At 38.8% G+C, this 25,063-nt stretch overlaps 1 long non-coding RNA gene across 1 annotated transcript in view; it reads left to right on the plus strand.

Annotated features, from left to right (window-relative positions):
* Positions 1 to 836: 836 nt before the first annotated feature.
* The window catches only part of LOC138756163 (uncharacterized), a 31,262-nt gene continuing 7,035 nt past the window's right edge, over positions 837 to 25,063 (plus strand). Inside the window, exons 1-2 of the long non-coding RNA XR_011352815.1 lie at positions 837 to 2,264; positions 21,690 to 21,800. This is a non-coding gene — a long non-coding RNA (uncharacterized lncRNA). The remainder of the gene's footprint in view (positions 2,265 to 21,689; positions 21,801 to 25,063) is intronic.

The following is a 25,063-nucleotide window of genomic DNA, read 5'->3' on the forward strand; positions in this document are numbered from 1 at the left end:
ATCTAGATAATGATAATTGTTGTTGAGTTAAATACACTAACACATCATCTGCAAATAAAATAATCTTATGTTCAACCTGATTTATTACAAATCCTTTCAACTGTTGATCAGTACGAATCCTTTTTGCAAAGGGTTCTGTAGCCAAAACAAACAAAACTGGAGATAAAGGACATCCCTGTTTACTCTGGATACATTAAATGATTGGGATACCTGTCCATTAATTATTACTTTAGCTTTAGGATTTTTATACAGAGCTTTAATCCAATTTATAAAATTTGGTCTAAAACCAAACTTACTCAAAAGTTTAAATTTTTAAAAATCCCATTCAAAAGCTTTTTCTGAATCTAAAGCCACTGCTATACTTAAGTCCTTTTTCCTTTGTGCTAAATGAATTATACTTTTAGTGGTACTAACTGCAGAGCTTACCAGAGAAGAATCAACTACCAACTGCTTTTTTTAAATTTTAAACAATCACATGTCATAAACGGAGTGATGTAAGCGTGCTTCATGAATGGGAGTGATGTCAGAATGCATCACAAAGAGGAGTGAAGTTAGCACTTGCAGAGTCATTGTCTCTCTGGCAACATGCCAGCAGGGAAGCAATGTGGTACATCAACCCAGACTGCAAACGTGGGCTTCTCTTGGGCACAGAAGGGGAGCCCGCACCATTCTGTGCTGGCTGCTCAATGCGACAATTCTGTCTATCCAGCTGTGCAGCTGCTCAGTCCGCCACATCACACCCCCCCCCCCACCCCAGAATTGTTGCACAGCTGCAATGTCAAAACTTTGGGTATTTTAGAAGGGCATCCCCAGCACTTGGGAGGTGGGACGTGCACAGGTTCAGCAATGTCCATGTGTGCAGGCTTCAGTCTGTCTCATGTAAAAGTTCTGGTCCAATAGCACCATAGCTCCATTGTGCTGTAGCTCTTTATAAGACCCCTCGTATGGTTGCTGCAGGAGTGTAGCATGGGATGGACATTGAACAAAGACATAAGAAGAGTGGAGAGGAGCAGGAATGTGTGTAGGTGGTGATCCATGATGAGTTGCTGGAACTGGAGAGTCAGGGACCCATCTTGTTTCTTAGTTCTTGTAATTCCTCTGTTACCGAGGATCTATCTTTGGCTGGAAAAGGAGTGATGTCTGCTGGTACTAGGAGTGGAGCACTGTGAACTAATTCTGCTGAAGAGGTCTCCACGTCATCCTTAGGTGCCATTCTAATACCCAACAGCACCCACTGTAACTCATCTGCCCATTGAGGCCCGTTAAGTCTTACCCGCAAGGTTTGTTTCATTTGACGGTGGAAACATTCCACTAGCCCATTAGCCTGCGATGGTACACAGTAGTAGGTGTAATTGCATTCTGCAATGTCTCACCAGGTTTGCCCACAAGGTTGAAGTAAACTGAGCTCCCCTGTCAGAGGTTATATGGACTGGTACTCCGAATTGAGTAACCCAGGTCAAGAGAAAAGTGCAAGCCCACATTTCAGCCATGATGTCCATCATTGGTGTAGCTTCTGTCCAGCAGGTAAAATGGTCAACCATTGTTAGCATATACCAGTGATGCCTAGACATGGGCAGCAGGCCCAGAATGTCTATGTGTACATGATGAAACCTTTGAGTTGTAGGTGGAAATTGTTGAAACGAGTTCAGGTGTACTGTTGGACCTTAGCTGCCTGGCAAGAGAGGCTTGTTTGTGCCCAGTGAGTGACCTGCTTCCTTAAGCCATGCCAGATATATTTTGAGGACATAAGCTTGATGGTTGTGCAGACAGATGGATGGGACAGGCTGTGAATGTGGTCAAAAAGTTTCCTTTGCCAAAACAGTGGGATGATTGGTCATAGGTGGCCGGTTGAAGTATCACAAAGTATGTTCACCTGGTTGGGGCTCAATGGAAAGTCGGCTAAGAGCAGGTCTGTAATAGCTGAATGGAAAGCTTGTACTTCCTGGTCTTCTTGTTGGGCTATTGCGAGAGCCCGGAGATCCAGCCCTCCTGTAATCGCATTGACCTCTATCCTGGACAAAGCATCAGCTACAACATTGTCTTTACTGGACAAATACCACACATTATAGGTCAATTCAGAAATATAGGCTGGACGCTTCTGATGACACACCGACCAGGGATCCGTAATCTTAGCAAGGGCAAACATTAGAGTCTTATGGTCAGCAAAAGCAGTAAAATGCCTGCCTTGAGAAAATATCTGAAATGATTGATGGCCAGATAAAGCGATAACAACTCCCAGTCGAAAACATTGTAATTTAATTCAGGTGAGCATATGTGCCGGATGAAAATCACAAGTGGTTGCCAGTGATGGCTGAATTTCTGTTCTAGTACCACCCCCACGGCGATGTCCAATGCGTCTGATGTAAGTGCAAGTGGGGCGTGCATATGGGGGTGGATCAATATGGTTACCTTTGACAGGCCTCTTTTGCTTTGTCAAATGCTTCTATGGCCTTTGTAATCCAGAGCAGTTTTTTAGGTTTGTTGATAAGGATGTGGAACAAGGGCTTCATGATCCTGGCAGCTGCTGGGATGAACCTGTTATAAAAGTTAACCATTCCCTGGAATTCTTGTAGCCCTTTAACTGTAGTGGGTTTTGGGAAGGTCCGAATAACTGATACTTTGTTTAGAAGTGGAGTTGTGCCTGCATTCAAAATCCTGTGTTCCAAAAAGTCAATTGTGTGTTTGCCAAATGCACACTTCACAAAGTTAATAGCAAGACCGAAATCCCAAAGCCTCTGGAACAATTGTCACAGGTGTTGTCTGTGCCCTTGTGTTGACTCGTTGGCCACTAAGGCGGATGAAAAGGAAAGACAAATCTCTCGTGATGGTGTCCATTAAATGTTAGAACATCTGAACTGCGTTCTTAAAGCCGAAAGGCATCCTCAGAGACTCAAGTAGACCAAATGGAGAAATAACGGCCATTTTAGGGAATGTCCTCTTTCCAGGTGGACAGGGATTTGGTGATAACCTTTTACTAAGTCTACCTATGAGAAGATATGTTTGCCGTGGAGGTTGGCCGCAAAATCATGAATGTGTGGTATTGGATACCTATCTGGCACAGTTGCGCCAATAAAGCATCAGTACTTTCTACAAGATCATAGGCCACCGGATGCTTTGGGCACCATATGGTGGCGATACCCAAGGACTATCAGACCTTTGGATGATGCCTAGTTCCTCCATAGTCTTGAACTCTTTGTTGGTTTGTAGTAGCCAGTCGGTGGGGGGGGGGGGGGGGGGGTGGTCTGAGTGCCTTGGAATGTAGAGGAGGACTGGTGGTGGTTAAGTAGTGCTAAACTCCATGACCTGGAGAGACTAAATGGAAATCTGGTGTAAGTAGTTCAGGAAACTGCTAATAAATTTGCAAAATCATCAGTGGCGAGTGTTTATACACATAGCAGGGTTGCCAGCCGGTGACCTGAAGAAAGTGGGCATGTGTGGAATGCGATGGTGCAGACCAAATGGCGCCCCTTCACATCTACCAAAAGGTCATGTGCTCTCAGGAGGTCCGCTCCAAAAATGGGCTGTCCTATGGCTGCTGGTGTGAAAGTCCAGTGATAAAGTGTGTCGCCTAATACCAGTTGTATCAACTTGGTACCATAACTTCTAATCGTAAAGCCATTGGTGGCACGGCAGTCGGCTTAAGACACTCGAGATTCCCGCTTGTAAGAGGATGGTGGGAAGATACTGAGCTGAGTTCCAGTGTTGACCAGTTGTTTGCATCCCGTGCGCTGATCATTGACATATAAACAGGCTGGTCTGGTCACCAACCATCGAGGCCATCAGTGGCAGTTGGCGTTGTCATTTCCCTGGGAGTCAACCACATAACTGCATGGTGGCACACAGCAGCTCGCATTCCTGCCCCACTTTCTGTGGTAGAAATACCCCTCACTGTTCTCCAATGGCTTTTTATTCCTCGGTAGCTTGTGGAATGCTGTAGAACTTGATTATTCAAGGTAAGCTGTTGAAACTTTGCCACGGGATGCTGCGGCACCCTGTGAAAGCCTATCTGCCTCGCTCACCACTTCCCTTGGTTTGGAGCTCAGAAGAAGAGAGCAGTAGGGCAATATGCCGAGGGAGTTGTTCCAAGAAGGTTGCCTTGAATATTAAGCAGTTGAAATGGTCATCTGCTAATGCAAGCATTTCATTCATCAGTTCTGACAGCTTTCTGTCTCCCAAATCGTCAAGGTGGAGAAAGAGTGTGCCTCTTTCCAGGTCAGACATGCTGAAAGTCGTAAAGAGATGTGCCTTAAAAGCACTGTATTGATCCTCCTCGGGTGGGTTGTTGATAATATCATCTACCTTTGCAGCAGAATCTTCATCTAATGGGGTGACTACATGCCAGAATTTGGTAGCTTCTTTTGTTCTGTTCCTAATATGGATGTGAGCCTCAGCCTGTTGGAACCATGGCCGTGGTCTGTGAGGCCAGAAGGTGGACAGTTTCACAGCCGCCACGGATAGTGTATTCTGCAGGCTTTCTCACTATGTTTCACTGTTGGGGCTCAAAAGACATTAAGCACCTGTTGGGGTCACCAATTTAGTGATACTAACTGCAGAGCTCAAGAAACAACAGCTACCAGAGAAGAGTCAACTACCAACTGGTTTTTATTTTAATCCATCACATGCCTCATAAAAGGGAATGAAGTTAACTGTCGAGCCATTGATTCTCTGGCAACATGCCAGCAGGGAAGCAAAGTGCCCTGTCAACCCACACAGGTCTGCAAATGCAGGTTTCTCCTGTGCAAAGAAGTGGAGCCCGCACCATTCTGTGCCAGCCGCTCAGTGCAGTGATTCTGCCTGTCCAACTGTGCAGCCATTCGGTCCGCTACATTCTTAATAACCTTACTATATTTTCTGAAGTTTGTCTATTTTTAACAAAACCTGTTTGATCCATATTTATTAATTCAGGAAGATGATCATTAATTCTGTTTGTTAATACTTTTGCTATAAATTTATAATCAACATTTAACAATGATATAGGTCTATATGAAGCTGGTTTTAATGGATCTCTATCTTTTTTAGGAATAACTGTAATTATTACTGTTGAAAAGTTTCTGGAAGATTGTGTGATTTAAAGGCTTATTCTATTACCTTCATAAGTAAAGGAATCATTAAATTTTAAATTCTTTATAAAATTCAACTGGAGATTTATTATTTTGTAAATTATGAAGTTCAATATAGACCTCTTGTCCAGGGAAAAGACTAAGTCATCTTTACCTGTCTCAGTTAACTTGATAATATTATTTGTTACAAATAGTCATCTATAACTTCTTCAACATGCAATGATTCAGATGTATATAATTTTTCATAATTCCTTAAAAGTTTCATCATTTCTTGTGTTTTAAATGACACTTTATTATTCTGCTGTATTGAATTAATTGTTCCAGAGTCTCTCCTGCTTTTAATTGTCAGGCTAAAACTTTATGAGATAATTCTCCTAATTCATAATATTTCTGTTTAGACTGTAATATCATTTTTTTTGTTTTATATGGAAGCATCATATTATATTGTAATTTATTATTAGTTAAACTTCTACATTTATTCTCTGAAGGTGATTTTTGAATGTCTTTTTCCAACACTGTTATCACTTTTTCTAATTTATCTATATCTTTCAAATATTCCTTTTTAATTTTTGAAGTATAGCTTATGATTTGTTCTTGTAAGTTTTTGATGCAACCCAGATTATAAACTTATCTTCTGTTGAATGTAAATTTGTATCACAAATTTTATAAAAGAACAAAAATCTTCTGGAATTTAATCTCCATCTATATCCTGAGTGTTGTTTTTCAGCAAATTCCAATTCAATCAACAATGAGGAATGATCAGATAATATCCTTGTTTTATACTCAATATTCAAAACTCTTGATTGATTTTGAGCCGTAAGTTAAAAAAAAATCAATTCTAGAATGTATATCAAATCAATTAGAATAAAAAGAATAATCTCTGTCTTTAGGATGTAGTCTTCTCCATATATCAATTAAGTTTAAATCCTTCATTAAATATAACAATGTTTTAGGTGCTTTAGACTTAACTGTTGTTCTTGATGATTTATCCAATAAAGGATCCAATCAAAAATTAAAATCTCCTCCAACTGAAATATTTTTGTGAATATCTGCTAAATTCAAAAAAATATCGTATAAATTTCTCATCATCTATATTTGGTGCATATATATTTAACAGAGTCTATTCCTCTGAGAATATTTGACAATTTTCCATTATAACAGCCAGATCTGTGATCACATTTTGAATTTTAACTGGGAGATTTTTCTTAAATAAAATGACCACTCCTCTAGCTTTAGAATTAAATGAAGAAAAAAACTACTTGATCTACCCAGTTTCTTTTTAATTTTAAATGTTCTTTTTCAGTTAAATTAGTCTCTTGTAAAAAAGTGAGATCTACTCCCAGTTTCTTAATATAACATTTTCTTTCTTTTTATTGTTCTGTTAATCCCATTAATATTAAAACTAATCTTAAATGCTTTATTCATTTTCCTTATTTATCATTTTTAAGAAGTTCCTTTCCACCAATCCAATTGAAGAAGAATTCCCACAAATTAATTTGGTCCTGAATGTCTTTTCTGCAATCTAAATCAAAATTATTCAAAAGAAATACATCATAAAATTAATTACTAAAAAGAAAGGAAGATAAAAGAAAGGTAAAAAAAAATCCCTCCCAAGTGCTCGAAAAACTAGCACTACCATCCTCCATTTTATGGGTCATGGGCAACTACAAAATCAAACAAACATATGCCACATCTGCTGCAGTGAGAAAAAAAACATTTTATCTAACCAACAGTTCCATCCAATATAAGAATTCTTCATCCATCAAGGAGAAGAAAAAAGAGAAAAAAAATCAGTGCCCTCTGTTACTTAAATTTTAGGAAGATACTCAGCAAACTCTTCGGCTTGTATGATGTTGTTCTGTTAATCTGGTACAAATATTTTCAAATTAGCTGGATAATTCAAGACAAATCTGTAACCTTTATCATATAAAACTTTCTTCAATAGATTTTGACTCAAATCTGGATTTAAAAAATCATCCCCTTCACAACTCAAAGGTTCATGTTCCCTAGCTCTTCTCATCACTCGACCAAGAAGCCTTTCTCTCTATCCTGGTAGTTCAAAAATCTGACCAGGATAGATCGGGGTCTTTGGGTGGAATCCTGTTTTGGTCACTAAGCTCTATGAGCTCTCTCAATTAAAATCTTATCCTCAAAATGTTCTTCTCCAAATGTCTTCAGTATCCATTCTTGAAATAAATGAATCATATCTTGTCCTTCTTTGCCTTCAGATATTCCCACAATTTTAACATTATTTTTTTCACTATAATTTTCCAAAATATCAACTTTCTCCAACAATTTTTCATTCATAGAAATCAAACTGGTTGCTGTATCTTCATTCACATTAGACCTCTCTTCAATACTTTTTCATGAACATATTGAATTTTATTTATCAACTCTCTCTGTGCAACATGATTTATCAATTTTGTCAAATCTATTTTAACTTGTTTCAGTTCTGCAGTTAACTGTTTAAAATTATTCTCCAAAGCTGCAGAAAGTCCATTTATTTTAGTTTCAATTTTACTCTTTTCTTTCTTTAAAATTTTTTTCCTCTAAATCGTTCCTCTTCAGAACTTGACATTTCTTCTTCACTGTCATACTTTTCTGAAGCTTCCTCCACTGGAGAAGTGTCATCTTCTTGCTCCAAAGCTGAAAGGAGAGACTACCCTTTAAGAGACTCAGTGTTTTTTTTCCTATATTTTTTCTTCTGTAGCGCACATGCTCGACTTCTCGCGCATACGCATTACATTTTAATTTTTCCTCCGATGCCATTTTTATGGGGAACCGTGAAGAGGGCTCCAGAGGAAGGTCCCTCACCAGGGCCCTCGCCAGGAGATCCACAGAAGACTGAAATTTCTACACTAGCCTTCCTCAAGGTTGTCAGCCCATGGAGATTTGGTTTAGAAAACAAGCACCTCCTCTTTAATTTGCATAGGTTCCATGAACTTACTGCTTGTATGCCTCACTTCCCTAGATTCTGTGCCAGTTTCTTGAGTAAAGGATTATGAAAGTAAATTGGCACAAAATATAAAAAACAGAAAGCAAAAGATGTTATAAATATATTAAATGGAAGAGGGTGGCCAAAGTTAACATAGGACCCTTGGAGGATGAGAAAGGAAAACTGGTAGCAAAAAATGAGGAAATGTCCGAGGCATTGAACAAATATTTTGTGTCCGTCTTCACAGTGGAAGACACGTCAAGCATGCCCAAGTGCGGAGTTAATGATGCAAATGTTGGGGAGGGCCTTGATAAAATAGTTGTTACAAAGGAAGTAGTGATGGAGAAACTAATGGGACTAAAGCCAGACAAATCACCTGGTCATGATGATATGCATCCAAGGGTTCTGAAGGAAATGGCAGAAGTTATAGTTGATGCATTGATGGATACGAAAATTCCTTGGTATCTGGGCAGGTCCCGGCAGACTGGAAGACTGCAAATGTCACGCCACTTTTTAAGAAGGGATATAGGCAGAAGACTGGAAATTATCGGCCAATTAGCTTGACGTCTGTAGTTGGAAAAATGCTTGAAGCCGTCATTAAAGATGAAATAGTGAAACTTTTGGAACGTAAGGGTTCAATCAGGCAGACGCAGCATGGTTTTAGAAAGGGAAGATCTTGTTTGACAAACTTGTTAGGATTCTTTGAGGATATAATGAGTGCGGAGGATAGAGGGGAACAGGTTGATGTTGTATATTTGGATTTCCAGAAAGTGTTTGATAAGGTGCCGCACAAGAGACTTATCAGTAAGTTACAGGAAAATTGAGTCCGGGGAAGTATATTGGCCTGGATTTAAAATTGGTTGTCTGACAGGAGGCAGAGACTCGGGATAAATGGGAGTTTTTCAGGTTGGCAGAGAGTGGTAAGTGGGGTGTCGCAGGGGTCAGTGTTAGGCCCACAACTGTTCATCATTTACATTGATGACTTGGAGGAGGGGACAAAATGTGGTGTAGCCAAGTTTGCGGATGACACCAAATTGAGTGGAAGAGCAAATTGTAATGAGGATGTGGAGAGTCTGCAGAGGGATATAGTTAAGCTGGATGAGTGGGCAAAGGTCTGGCAGATGGAGTACAATGTTAGTAAGTGTGAGGTTATCCACTTTGGCAAGATAAATAAAAGAGCTGAATATTATTTAAAGGGTAAAAAACTACAGCATGCTATTGTGCAGAGGGACTTGGGAGTGCTTGTGCATGAATCGCAAAAAGTTAGGTGCAGGTGCAGCAGGTTATTAAGAAGGCAAATGGAATGTTGGCCTTCATCGCTAGAGGAATTGAATTCAGGAGTAGGGAGATAATGTTGCAACTGTATAAGGTACTGGTGAGACCGCACCTGGAGTACTGTGTCCAGTTCTGGTCTCCATATTTGAGGAAGGATATACTGGCTTTGGAGACGGACCAGAGGAGGTTTACTAGGTTGATCCCTGGGATGAAGGGGTTCACTTATGATGAAAGATTAAAACGTCTAGGATTGTATTCGCTCGAGTTCAGAAGAATAGGAGGAGATCTTATAGAAACATATAGGATTATGAAGGGTATGGATAAGATACATGTAGGAAGGTTTTTTGAGCTGGCCGGGGAAACTAAAATGAGAGAACACAGTCTCAAGATTCAGGGGAGTAGATTTAGGACAGAGATGAGGAAAAATAGTTTTTCCCAGAGAGTAGTGAATGTTTGGAATTCTCTAACCAGGAAAGTGGTTGAGGCTGCTTCATTAAACATATTTAAAATTCAGTTAGATAAATTTTTACATGATAGAGGAATTAGGGGATATGGGGAGAAGGCTGGTAGGTGGAGTTAGGTCATAAATTAAATCAGCCATGATCTTATTGAATGGCAGAGCAGGCTCGATGGGCCAATTTTGGCCTACTCCTGTTCCTACTTCCTATGTTCCTATTTAATATCTTCCCCATCTCTTCTGGCTCCATACATAGCTGACCACTATAATCTTCAAGAGGACCAATTTTATTCTTTCCTATCCTTTTGTTCTTAATATACCTGCAGAAGCCCTTATGATTGTCCTTCACCTTATTGGCCAAAGCAACCTCATACTTTCTTTTATCTCTCCTGATTTCCCTTTTATTCTTTCCTGAATTTTCATGCTCCTCAAGTACCTCATTTTTTTCTTTGTTGTCTATACCTACTATAGACCTCTCTTCTTCTTAACTCAATTCTCAATATCCCTTGAAACTAAGGTTCCTTATTCCTGTTAACTTTGCCGTTAATCCAAAAGTGTACAAACTCTGTACCCATCAAATTTCACTTTTGAAGGTCTATCAGTTACCTCACACATACTTGCCCAAAAAAAAATGTATTCCAATCCAAACATTCTAGATCCTTTCTCATTTCCTCAAATAGGCCTTTATCTAATTTAGAATTGTGGTAAATTTAATCAGCAAGTTTGCAGATGGCAGGAAGACTGGATGTGTGTTACACATGACGAAGGCTTTCAAACCTTGTAGAGCAGTGGTTTTCAAATTGCCCCCTTAAATTCACATTCCACCTTAAGCAATCCCTATACCATGTGTCCTCTGTAAGGGATTCCTTAAGATAGTATGTGGGTGGAAAGAAAACATTTCAAAACCACTATTTTAATCATACCTAATTAACTCGTTATGTGCACGGTTTCATAACTCCAAAGGAAATGGGCTAATGGCAATTTTTCTCATGCAAAATATTTCAGTAACAATTGTGTCTAGAGCAGTGATTCTCAACCTTGCCTTCCTACTCACACACCACCTTAAACAATCCCTTACCAATCACAGACCACTTATGGCGTAGGGATTGTTTAAGGTGGAATGTGAGTTTTGGGGGCAGTTTTAAAACCACTGTTATAGAGGGATGTGGACCAAATTGAAAAATGGCAGATGGAATTTATGCAGACAAGTGTGAGGTGCGGCTTTTTAGATAGACAAACCAAAGTAGGTCATATATGGTAAATAGTATGGCAGAGTGCAGTAGAGCAGAGGGATCTGAGAATACAGGTGCATAATGTCCTGAAAATGATGTCACAGGTAGGTAGGGTCGTAAACAGAGCTTTTGGCACAAATCAAAATATGTAGCATAGGAGTTGTGATGTTATGGTGAAGTTGTATGAGCTATTGGTGAGGGCAAATTTGGGGCATTGTGTGCAGTTTTGGTCATCAAATTACAGGAAAAATATTAATAAAGTTGAAAGAATGTAGAGATAATTTACAGGGATGTTGAAGGGACTGGAGGAACTGATTCACAGAGAAAGGTTAAACAGGTAGGGATTTTACATTCTGGAGTGTAGAGGAGAGGTATACAAAATTATGATGGGTATAGATAATGTCAATGTGGCAGGCTTTTTCTATAGGATAGGTAAGAAACCAACCATAAGACATGGATTAAGGGTGAAAGGGGGGAAGTTGAGGGGGAACATTAAGGGAAATTTCTTAAGGTGGGAGTATGGATTGATCTGCCAACTGAAGTGGTGAATGTGGGCTCAATTTTATCATTTAAGACAAATTTGGACAGGCACATGGGAGGGATATGGAATGGGAGCAGCTCAGTGGGACTAGGCAGATTAAAAGTTGGGCACACAGTAGAAGAGCTGAAGAGCCTGTTTTCTCTGCTATAATGATCTATGGTTCTAAAATGGACAAGTTATTGCCAACGCGTCTGAGTTTATGAGACTATTTTGATATAATGTCAGTGTGTATGCTTATCCTTACCTTTAGAATTGACAAGGCAGTTTTAAATCTGCTATCTTTGACATCCCCTTTGGTTATGAAGCACTGTCATTCAACATTCTTGCTTCCACCTCTCCATTGTCTAATTCTAATTTGCAAATAGTTCACCAGGTGGACTGTTTCATACCTGGAGCCTTTTGCATTCAAAACAGATGGGAATCACCGTTTATTTTTTCCGCCCCCAGTCTTTTACTTCACATTTGCTTCCCCATGCAAAATGTCCCACCCTGTGGCATTTACAGCACTGAACTACATGAAATGGGCACTATGAGGATAGTTGGCTTCCAGAGCATTCACAAGAAGGCTCATGCCCACCCAACTTCAGCACTCAGATGAGTTACTGGTTTCCCACTGAAGTTATTTGTAGCATCTGTAAGACCTGGCTGCAAGTAAGACCACACTGTTACATTTTGGAATCATGGAGTGTGAAACTTGGCCTTCCTTCCCTCCTCACTCAGCCTTTTACTTCAGGCACCTGTCTGCTTTTTGCTCATGCTTGAAGGAAGGGCTCAAGCCCTTTATATCTTCTATATCTTTACCTCCTGTGGGTGAGGCATGACCTGTTGTGCTCTTCCAGCATTTTTGTGTTTTTACTACCCCTTTCACACCCAGGATTCTATTCCTTCACACTGCTTCACACCCTATCCCCTGTAAGGATTCCATTCCTTTCTCAAAAATTCCTCAATCTCCATCGCATCTCCATGGAGGAGGTGAGGTCTTCCATGCAACATCATCTGAGATATCCTCATTCTTCAATAAAACATGGCTTTCCCTCTACTACTATCAACTCGCCGTTCAGCTGCATATCCTCCATAATCCGCACATCTGCCCTGGCCCATTCCTTCACCACGCATAACAAGGACAGGATTCCCCTTGTCTTCATGCACCATCCCACCAGCCTCTGCATCTAACATATCATCCTCTGCCATTTCCACCAACTATTATGTGATTCCCTCCTCCAGTCACATCTTCCATTCTCCCCCCACTCTGCCTTTCACAGGGACCACTCCTCCCATGACTCCCTTTCCCACTCCTCCCTTCCCACCAATCACCCCCTTGGTACCTACCCCTGTGATGGCAAAAAATGCTACTCTTCCACCCACACCCCCTCCCTCACTGCCATTCAAGGGTCCAAAAAGTCCTTCACCAACATTTCACTTTTGAATCTGAAGGTTCATCTACTGCATTCAATGCTCCCGTTGTGGTCTTCTCTACATCGGGCAGATTGAATGCAGGTGCCTTTGCTCTGTCTGCTGCAATAGCAAGTATCTCTCAGTGGCAACCCATTTCACTACCTGCCCCATTCCCTTGCTGATATGTCTGTCCATGGTGTCATGTGCTGCTAGATTGAGACCATCTGCAATTTGGAGGAACTACTCCTCATATTCTGTCTGGGCACCCCTTGACCAGATGTCATTAACATTGACTTCTCTGGTGTCTGTATTCCAAACCCCTCCACCCTTTGCCATCAGCTCTCCCCCTTCCTCTATCCCTATGTCTCCTTTCTTCTTGGTCAGTCTGTCTGTCTCTCTTTCCCTTTTTTCTCTTTCCTTTCCTCCAGCTCTGCATTCACAAAGCACCCCCCATCCCGATCAATTCTCACCTTTCCTCTCTAACTATCTATTGCCACTTGACGGTTGGCCTGTCCTCTTTGTCCTGCTCTTTCTTCCCTCCTCCTCCAGCCTTTTTATTCAAGAACCTGCCTGCCTTTTACTCATGCCTTGAGGAAGGGCTCAATCCCAAAATATTGATTATATATCTTTACCTCCTATGGATGCTGGGCAGCCTGCTAAGTTCCTCCAGCATTTTTATTAAAGTTTAATGCCATCTCCATACTAATGGTCTTCTTCGTGTTAAGTCCAGCCTGTCAACTAATTTTGCCTGAATTATTTGATTTGGTAGTGTTTTAATAAGATAACACCAGATCTAAAAAATATGGGAAATTACACCTCTCTCAGTACTTTTGGTTCAACAAAATATATACTTTTTTTTCTTTCTTTTCTTTTTCAATCTTTTTATTATTATTATAATTTATAAACACATACAGTTCAAAGAGATATAAAAAATACATAGTAAGTAATGAATTAATACAGAGATATTAAACAATAATATTTCTTTCTTTGGCTTGGCTTCGCGGACGAAGATTTATGGAGGGGGTAAAAAGTCCACGTCAGCTGCAGGCTCGTTTGTGGCTGACCAGTCCGATGCGGGACAGGCAGACACGATTGCAGCGGTTGCAAGGGAAAATTGGTTGGTTGGGGTTGGGTGTTGGGTTTTTCCTCCTTTGCCTTTTGTCAGTGAGGTGGGCTCTGCGGTCTTCTTCAAAGGAGGCTGCTGCCCGCCAAACTGTGAGGCGCCAAGATGCACGGTTTGAGGCGTTATCAGCCCACTGGCGGTGGTCAATGTGGCAGGCACCAAGAGATTTCTTTAGGCAGTCCTTGTACCTTTTCTTTGGTGCACCTCTGTCACGGTGGCCAGTGGAGAGCTCGCCATATAATACGATCTTGGGAAGGCGATGGTCCTCCATTCTGGAGACGTGACCCATCCAGCGCAGCTGGACCTTCAGCAGCGTGGACTCGATGCTGTCGACCTCTGCCATCTCGAGTACCTCGACGTTAGGGGTGTGAGCGCTCCAATGGATGTTGAGGATGGAGCGGAGACAACGCTGGTGGAAGCGTTCTAGGAGCCGTAGGTGGTGCCGGTAGAGGACCCATGATTCGGAGCCGAACAGGAGTGTGGGTATGACAACGGCTCTGTATACGCTTATCTTTGTGAGGTTTTTCAGTTGGTTGTTTTTCCAGACTCTTTTGTGTAGTCTTCCAAAGGCGCTATTTGCCTTGGCGAGTCTGTTGTCTATCTCATTGTCGATCCTTGCATCTGATGAAATGGTGCATCCGATATAGGTAAACTGGTTGACCGTTTTGAGTTTTGTGTGCCCGATGGAGATGTGGGGGGGCTGGTAGTCATGGTGGGGAGCTGGCTGATGGAGGACCTCAGTTTTCTTCAGGCTGACTTCCAGGCCAAACATTTTGGCAGTTTCCGCAAAGCAGGACGTCAAGCGCTGAAGAGCTGGCTCTGAATGGGCAACTAAAATAATATTACAGAATAAAAATATATCATAAAAAAAAATTAGATCAGTTTAGGGTGTGAACTATCTCTAAAACAAAAGATATAATTAATAACAATATATGAAAAAAGAGAAAAAAAAACCCCAAAAAAAGAAAAAACAAATCTGAATTAAAAAAAACTTTAAAAAAAACTTAAAAAAAAAACCTACAGATATAGCTAAACCACGCCGATCACTCCGATCTCATCTTACAGCCCAATTATCATACATAATCATAGAAAGAAAACAGAGCCAGATCAACTCACCACAAATGAAAATATTGAATAAATGGTTGCCAGGTTAACTCAAACTTAGAAGGGGATTCATAGACAGAGTTTCTAATTTTCTCTGAATTTAAACATAGTATAGTTTGGGTAAACCATTGGAAAACAGTGGGAGGATTAACCTCTTTCCAATTCAATAGTATAGATCTTCTAGCCATTAGTGTAAGAAAAGCAATCATACGATCCGCAGGAAGAGATAAATAAGTCAAATCTATCATAGGTAATCCAAAAATTGCAGTAAAGGGATGTGGTTGTAAATCAATATTCAAAACAGTAGATATAATGGAAAAAATTTCCTTCCAATAATTCTGTTAAGAGGGACAGGACCAAAACATATGAGTAAGGGAAGCTATTTCCAATTGACATTTATCACATATAGGATCGATATGAGAATAAAAGCGATGGAGTTTATCTTTAGACATATGAGCTCTATGAACAACTTTAAACTGTATTAGTGAATGTTTTGCACATAGAGAAGAAGAGTTTACCAGTCGCAGAATTTTATTCCAATTTTCATTAGAAATATGAAGGTTGAGTTCTCTTTCCCAATCATTTTTAAACTTTTCAAAAGTCCCAGAATTTATTTTTGTAATTATATTATATAATTTAGATATCACACCTTTTGGAGGGAATTTTGAATATAGTATATCCTCTAAAACAGTCGTAGTCTCCCGATTGGGAAAAGTGGGTAAAGTCGAAACTAAGAAACTCCTAATCTGCAAATATCGAAAGAAATGAGATCGAGGTAAATCATATTTCATGGATAATTGTTCAAATGACATGAAAGAGTTATCCAAGAATAAATCCGAAAAGCATGTTATACCTTTAACTTTCCAGAGTAAATAAGCTTGATCAATTAGAGAGGGATGAAAAAGGAAATTTAGTACAATAGGAGTTTCCAAGATAAAATGACTTAGGCCAAAAAATCTCCGGAATTGAAACCATATACGTAGTGTATGTTTAGCCATTGGATTATCAATTTGTTTATATAATTTAGTAAGAGTAAAAGGGAGAGCAGCTCCCAAAATAGAGCTAATTGAAAAATTTTGTATCGGTTTAATTTCTAAATTTACCCAGTGGGGATTTAGAGATAATTCTGAATAATTCAACCAATACCTTAAGTAACTAATATTAATTGCCCAGTAATAAATTCTAAAGTTGGGTAATGCCAACCCTCCCTCTAGTTTAGATTTCTGTAAATATTTTTTCCCCAATCTAGGATTCTTGTTTTGCCAGATATACGAGGACAATTTAGAATCGACCTTATCAAAAAAAGATTTAGGAACAAAAATAGGTATAGCTTGGAATATATATAAAAATTTAGGTAAGATCATCATCTTAATAGCATTAATTCGGCATATCATGGATAGGAATAATGGTGACCAATTGGTAAGTAAACTGCCGATCAGGTCCAATAGAGGGAAAAAATTAGTCCTAAACAAATCTTTATGTTTTTTAGTAATCTTAATCCCTAAATATATAAAATGGTCTCTAGCTATTTTAAAAGGTAAACTATCATAAATAGGAACCCATCCATTAAAAGGGAATAATTCACTTTTATTTAAGTTCAGTTTATATCCTGAAAAATTACTAAATTGGGCTAATAAAGATAAAACTGCAGGAATAGAATTTTCAGGATTGGAAATATATAACAATAAATCATCTGCATATAGTGATACTTTATGAATATCCCTGCAATGAATAATACCAGTAATATTGGGTGCTTCTCTGATAGCAATGCCAAAGGTTCTAAAGCTAAGTTAAATAATAAAGGGCTAAGGGGGCACCCTTGCCTGGTGCCCCGAAATAATTGAAAATATGGCGATCTTTGGGTATTAGTAAAAACCGAGGCAACTGGGGAATTATAAAGAAGTTTAATCCAAGATATAAATATCGGACTAAAATTAAATTTTTCAAGAACTGTAAATAAATAAGGCCATTCTACTCTATCGAAGGCCTTCTCAGCATCTAGTGAAATAACACATTCTGAAGACTTATGTGAAGGAGTGTAAATAATATTCATCAATCTTCTAATATTAAAGGAGGAATAACGATTTTTAATGAATCCAGTCTGGTCTTCAGAGATAATATATGGTAATATCTTCTCTAGCCTTGTCGCTAGAATTTTAGAGAAGATCTTAGAATCAACATTCAACAAAGAAATAGGTCTATAAGAAGAACATTCGGTCGGGTCTTTATTTTTTTTCAAGATTAGAGAAATCGTAGCTCTGTAAAATGATTGTGGTAGTTTACCCAATGTAATAGATTCATCAAACATCTTAATCAGCCAGGGAGAGAGAGTAGAAGAAAAAGCTTTATAAAATTCCACAGAATATCCATCGGGACCTGGTGCTTTCCCCGAGTTCAGTGAGAAAATAGTATTATTGATCTCCAAATCTGTAATGGGTTTACTTAATTCTAAGTTATCTTGAGGTAAAACTTTTGGGAGTTTCAAATGTTCTAAAAAATTAAACATATTACTAAGGTCTTGAGGAGATTCTGTACTATATAAGGATGTATAAAAATTTTGGAAAGATTGATTTATCTCTTCCTGGTTAACAGTCAGTTCTCCATTCTGTTTGCGAATCTCCACAATTTGGCGTCTAGCTGAAATATTCTTCAGATGATTAGCCAACAGTTTACCCGATTTCTCACTATGCACATAAAAATCAGATTTAGATCTAATTAGCTGGTTTTCAATCGAAGATGTAAGTAACAAATTATATTCCATCTGCAGTTCAATTCTTTGTTTGTAAAGTTCTTCAGTAGGATCAGTCACATATTTCTTATCAATGTCTTTAATCTTCTCAACCAATAGATGAATCTTGTTTTTGATGCATTTCTTCAAAGCTACTGAGTAAGAAATAATTTGACCACGAATATAAGCCTTGAATGTATCCCACAATATTCCATAAGAAATTTCCGTAGTGTAATTTGTTGAAAAGAAAAAGTTAATTTGTTCTTTCATAAATTTAACAAAGTCTAAATCTTGCAATAATGTAACATCAAAACGCCAGTGCTTAATAGTAGAAACAGAGTCTTTGAATTTAAGAGAAAGTTGTAATGGAGAGTGATCTGAAATGGCTATAATGTCATACTTACAAGCAGTTACAAGTGGAATAAAACGTGAATCAATAAAAAAGTGATCAATTCTCGAGTATGAATGGTATACATGAGAAAAAAAGGAAAACTCTTTATCTGTCGGGTGAAGAAATCTCCAAATATCAACAGCTCCAGAGTTAGTAAGGAAAGAGTTAGCCGATTTATTCGGTAGGAGCTGTGAAGGTTTCGACCTATCTAGCAGGGGATTCAGACAACAGTTAGAATCCCCACCCATTATTAAATGATATTCATTTAGATTGGGTAAAATAGTAAACAAAGATCTAAAAAACTCAGGGTGATCTACATTCGGGGCATAAACATTAACCATGACAACCTTAATATTGAATAATAACCCAGTAACCAATAAGAATCTGCCGTTAGGGTCTACAGTGATGTCATGTTGAACAAATGTAATAGAGGGATCAATAAAAATAGATACACCTCGAGTCTTAGAGCATGAGTTGGCATGAAATTGTGGGCCTTTCCAAGATTTAAAAAAACGCAGATTATCCTCCTTCCTCACATGAGTCTCCTGTAAAAAAATAATCTGTGCTTTCAGTCTCTGGAATACTTTAAAGACCTTCCTCCTTTTAAACATGTTGTTTAGACCATTAGCATTCCAAGAGACAAAATTAATGTTTTGATCCATTACTTAGGTCAACCCTCCACTATATAAAGGGCTAAACAAAGCAGGGACCCATGCGCCCGGAAGAAGAATTAAGATATAAGGAAGGACCGGAAATGACGACGTGTCAGCCATATCTGTAGTTCTAAAAGAAAAATAAAAAAAAAACGAAAGAAAATGAAACATAAAAACCCCTGAAAGAAAAACAAAACCCACCCCCCACCCATAAAGCCCCCCATCTGACCAGAGAGTGATCAGAGAAAAAAGAAGAGATAATACTAAACCTACCCCCATGTCTTCAGACGGCAGCTCCTAATATTAAGATAAGATCCACCACCTAAACTTATAAAAAGGATAACTCAAGCTAAAATCAAATGCTAAATATTGAAAGAAAAATATTTAAAAAGAAATAAAAGAAAAATCGTAATTGTGTAGTACCTGCTGATAAAACAAAGTCATAAAGAGTTAAATCATTTTAAAATTACTTTATGAAGAAAGACAAAGAGAAAATGGCGAATGTAAAAAAAAACCATGAAAAGTTTTAATAAACAAAAAATAAAAAATCGCCATTTTCAGTAACTCAGAAATAAAATAGTAAAGAATATAATCATATTATTAGTATAGATTAATATAAAATTAAACATACACATATATTTAAAAAAAAATTTCTCACAGAGGAGAAAGAAAATATATAAAAATGTGTTAAAGATGAACAGGATAATTAGAGCTATAATGATCTATTACTTTTCGAATGGTCAGAAATCAGAATCTGACTATTAACCTGAAAAAGACCGATATCTACCGCATTTTTTATCGGTCACTCGGGCTGAGAGGTCGCGCTAGACGGGAAATTAGCGGACAGGTAGTTCCGTGCTGCAGACGCGGAGTCGAATATTTGACGAGCTTGGTTCTCCGGAGAAATTCTGAGCCTCGCAGGATACAGGAGCGCAGGTTTCAGTTTCTTCTCAAAACATTCGGACATCAGATCTTTAAACAGTCTTCGAGCCCGTACTACCTCCGGACTAAAATCTTCATAGGCTCTTAGACTAAAGCCACGAACAGTCACATTTCCAAGTCTTCTAGCTGTACGAATCAATCTATCCTTTGTACTCACGTAATGCATACGGACCATCACCACTCTGGGTTTGGAAGCTTCAGCATTTCGGTTCCAGATACGATGTACTCTATCGAGTAGCGGTGGATCAGCAGGGAATTCGGATGGGTATGCTTCTTTTAAAAGCTCAGCAAAAAACGTCAGGAGATCTCCTTTCTCAATGCCTTCAGGAATTCCAACCAAATGAATATTTTGTCTTCTGGAACGGTTCTCTGAATCAATGCTTTTCAGCTGGAGCGCTTCTAGCTGTTTAATTGCTTTGGAAAGTTTCTGTTCGACCTCAGTCAGTCTAATCTCTTTTTGTTGAACTTCAGTTTGAAGAGCTGAAATTAAGGTATGTTGTTTTTTGGTTTCAGCTTCTGAGGCAATTAAAGCTGTACGAAGTTCAGCTAGGTCTTTTTTGCGACAAACATCTTTGAATTCATCATGAAAGAATTTTAAAAAGTCAGTGAAGGTCATCTCACTTAGTTTAATGTCTGGTTGTTTCTTCTCTCGGCCGTCACCTTCTTCTGCCCGGGTTTTAGCTGGTGTAGCTTTTCCTTCAGTCATTTCTTCAAAATTTTCAGACTCAAGTATAATTAGAGAAATAATAAAGATCTTTCTGACTTCAGTGAAGTTAGTTCAAAGGTGGATACAGGTTAAAAATAGTATATTTTATGGAGCAAAAACCAAAACGTGTTCACTCCATGAGCGCCACCTGAAGACCCCTATACTTTTTTTTAATGGGGCTCATGTGCCAAACTATAATGCAAAAATCTCTCAGATCATTAAATTTCTCCCCATTAACTTAAAATTATGCTCTGTAATTCTCGACTTTCTTGTCCAGGGGGAAAAAAAAACACTATCTATCTGACCTACGCCTCCTTTAAATGCTATTAATTTCTATATAATCACCCCTCAGTCTCCTACATTCCAATGAGAATTAACCCAGGTTACCCAATATCTCCTGATAACTATCACCATCCATTCCAGGCTACATCATGACGAATTTATGGTGTGATGACTGGAAAAGTACAGAATGCACATGTGCAGTCCAACCTACATGATACCGTAATCAAATCCTTGCCTGTGAGGACAGGGATATTCAATGCCTCATTTTCACCCGGGTCAGCACTTTTAGCAAGCTATAGTTTTGATCACCAGGGGCTTTTTGTTCATGAGTGCGATTAAGGTTCTTGCTATTTAAGCTATCTTTCCTACCAAAATTTGACTTCCCAAAATGCATTACCTGTCTAGATAACTTTTATTACCCCTGTTTTGCTCATTTTCCAATTGATCTAATATCCTGCTGTATCTTTAGACAATCTTTTTCACTATCTATCATTCCACCATTTTCTGTAAATGCTGTCTGTAAACTTATTAATCAATCCAATGTCAGGTATCAAATACCGATGAATCAGAATATAGAAAAGCGATTGAAAGTCTAGTGGCATTGTTCCAAGGTAACAGCCTCTCTCTCAATGTCAGTAAGATGAAGGAGATGATCATTAACTTCAGGAAAGGGGGCAGAGCCCACATACCTGACCATGTTAATGGTGCTGAAGTTAAAAGAGAAGACAGCATCATTCTTAGGAATGAATGACCTGATATGGGACAAGAACATACTGTAGATACAATGATTAAAAAAACAAGTGCTCTAACACCTCTACTTTCTTTGAAAATTAAGTAATATTGGCTTGTCCCTTTTGCCCCTCAGCAATTTCTACAGGTACACTATTGAAAGACCTTGCTGGGTGCATCACATTCTGGTCTGGGAGCTCCTGTGCACAAGATCAGACAAAACGACTTCCACAGAAGTTACAGAAAGGTTAGTGAATGCAGCTCAGAACATAATGAAAACTTCCCTCCCCTCCATGGACTCCATATTCATCTCCCACTGACTAGGAAAGGCAGCCGACATACTGAAACAAAAGAACATCACAACCTGCACACATTTTCTTCTCCCCTTCCCAATGGAGAGAAGGATTAAGAATGTGAAATTATGTCTGTGCACTGCCTTCATCAATTTTCTCAGCTACTCCATCAAAACACTCAAATTTATGAGACATTATATCCACTGAACATGGTGTTCCCCACCTCACAATCAAGAACCAAGAGTCATGCTGAAACTGGATGAAATAAGAATTAAGCTACAGGTATGGATGCAGTCATTACTTTAGAAGTAGGGTGTGGAGTGGAAGGAATGCAGGAATGGTGGTCTGGAACTGGAGTATGCAAGGAGAAGAAACAGACCCAGTTAGTCAGGTATCTGTCCCGTTCATAGAACAATAAAATGTAACAGCTGAGAAACAGGCCCTTTGGCCCTTCTATTTTTCTGCCTATTCCCACTTATCTGCAATGTCCATAGCCTTCCATTGCCCTCCCATTCATGTACCTATCCAAATTCTTCTTAAATATTAAAATTGTGCCTGCATTTATCACTTCATCTGGGAGCTTTTTCCATACTCCCATTACTCTTTGCTTGATCCCCCTAATGTGGCCCCTAAACATTTCCTCTTTAACCCTTAACCCAGTCCTCTGGTTTGTATCTCACCTACCCTCAGTAGAAAATGCCTACCTACCTATCTGTCTAATCCCCCCTCATAATTTTAAATACCTCTATCAAACCTCCCCTCATTCTTCTATGCTCCAGGAAGGAAAAAAATCCTAATCTGTTTAACTTTTCCCTGTAAGTCAGTTCCTGAAGTTCAGACAACATCTGAGTAAATCTTATTTGGACTCTTTCAATCTTCTTGATTCCTTTCCTGTAGTTAGGTGACCAAAACTGCACACAATGCTCCAGATTTGGCCTCACCAATGTCTTGTACAACTTTATCATAACATTCTAACACCTATACTCAATAATTTAATTTTTGAAGGCTAATATGCCAAAAGATTTCTTTACAACCCTATTTACCTGTGATGCCAATTTCAGGGAATTATGTATCTGTATTCCCTGATCCTTCAGTGCCATACCATTTATCGTATATGTCCTTTCTTGGTTTGTCCTTTCAAAATGCAGTACCTCATCCTTGTCTGCATTAAATTCCATCTAAAGTTTTTTAGTCCATTTTTCCAGTTGGTCTAGATCCATCTGCAAGTTTTGAAAACATTCTTCACTGTCCATATCACCTCCAACTTAATGCCATATGCAAACTTGCTGATCCAATTTACCACACTAGCGTCCAGATCATCGATATAGATGACAAACAGAAATGGTCCAGGCACTGATCCCTGAGGCACACCACAAGTCACAGGTCTCCAGTTTGAGAAACAATCATCCACCACCATTCTATGGTTTCTCCCATATAGCCAATCTCAAATCCAGTTTACTACGTCACCATGAATACCGAGCTTCTGAACCTTCCTGACTAACCTCCCATGTGGGACCTTGTCAAAGGCCTTACTAAAGTTCATGTGACAACATCCACAGCCTTTCCTTCCTCAGCCTTTCTGGTAACCTCCTAAAAAATACTCAATAGCATTGGTTAAACATGACCTACTGTGCTCAAAGCCATGCTGACTATTCCTAATCAGTCCTTGGCTATCCAAATAATTGTATATTGATCTCTTAGAACACCTTCTAATAATGTACCTACTACTGGGATCAGGCTCACAGCTTATAATTTCCACATTTACTTTGGAGCCTTTTTTAAATAATGGAACAATCTTTCAATCATCCAGCACCGCACCCATGAATGAGGACATTTTAAATATTTATGTTAGAGCCCCTGCAATTTCTACACTAGTCTTTCTCAAAGTCTGAGGGAATATCTTGTCAGGCTCTGGAGATTTATCCACCCTTATTTGCTTAAGTCAACAAGGACTTCCTCCTCTTTAACCTGTATAGGTTCTATGACCTCACTGCTTGTTTTCCTAATTTCCCTTGAATGCCAGTTTACTGAGTAAATACTAATGCAAAATTCTCTTTTAAGATCTCCATATCTCTTTTTGCCGATCTCCAATCACTCTGATCTTTAAAAGGACTATTTTTCCCCCTTATTATCCATTTACTCTTCATATTGTTATGTACTAACAACCCTTTTAATTATGTTTGGGACCAAACGGACTGTGTTAGCACTAACACAGGAACAGTAATGGAAAATTCACCAGACAATAGTAAATTCAAAATAATAGTTTTTTTTAATTAAACTATTAACAATATGACATTTCTTACTTATTTCTAAGCTTTTTTAACTCTAAACGATGCACAAATGTAAGTGTGTGTGTGTGTGTGTGTGTTTGTGTGTGTGTGTGTATGTGTGTGTGTGTGTGTGTGTGTGTGTGTGTGTGTGTGTGTGTGTGTGTGTGTGTGTGTGTGTGTGTGTGTGTGTATGTGTGTGTATATAATTTAAAGTCCCGTTCTGAAAAGTCAACCTTTAAAAGTTCAGCATCATTTTAGTCTTGCTTGAAGGTCTTAAATTCTCAGTTCAGATATAATTATAAAGCACTTTTTAACATTATATCTTCAGGCCTCTTTTACTCACAATTATGTTATCTGTCCTCTTCCCTAAGACAGCAAATGTGGCTATTTTCTTTTACAACGAATTCACAAACCTAGACAAGGATTAAACAAATATGACTATTTTCTTCCATGATAAAGTCACAAACCAGATAGGGGTTAAACGAAGTGGTCAAACATAAAAATAATTCAAAAGGCACGGATTCTATGTTCCTCTTCTTCTAGGAATAACACACAACCAACAGAACCAATGCTGATTACTGTTACTTAACCCTCTGTCACAGGGTTTTGACTTCTGTGAAATCCAAGCTGAACTGTTCTAAAACTGAAATAAAATGTCTGAATTTGGTAATATATTTCTCCAATCATATGACCGTTATTACATCATGGACAAAGTAAGTCTCAATTCTTGGAAACCACATGACCATCCGTTTTATTTCTGCTAAAATTCTGTTCCTTTTTCAAAACCGTTCCATATCCATAACAACCTCTCTCCTCATCTCTGTTCAAGAGGCTTTATTGACTTTGATTAAAAACAGATGCCTTCCTCTAGCAGTTCTTGAATGGTTAAAACCCACTTAAAATCCATCAGCTCTGTCTGTCCAAGACACGTCAACTCTGAGAATCAA

The sequence above is a fragment of the Narcine bancroftii genome, chromosome 3 (assembly GCF_036971445.1).
Source record: "Narcine bancroftii isolate sNarBan1 chromosome 3, sNarBan1.hap1, whole genome shotgun sequence".
NCBI classification, from domain to species: Eukaryota; Metazoa; Chordata; class Chondrichthyes; order Torpediniformes; family Narcinidae; genus Narcine; species Narcine bancroftii.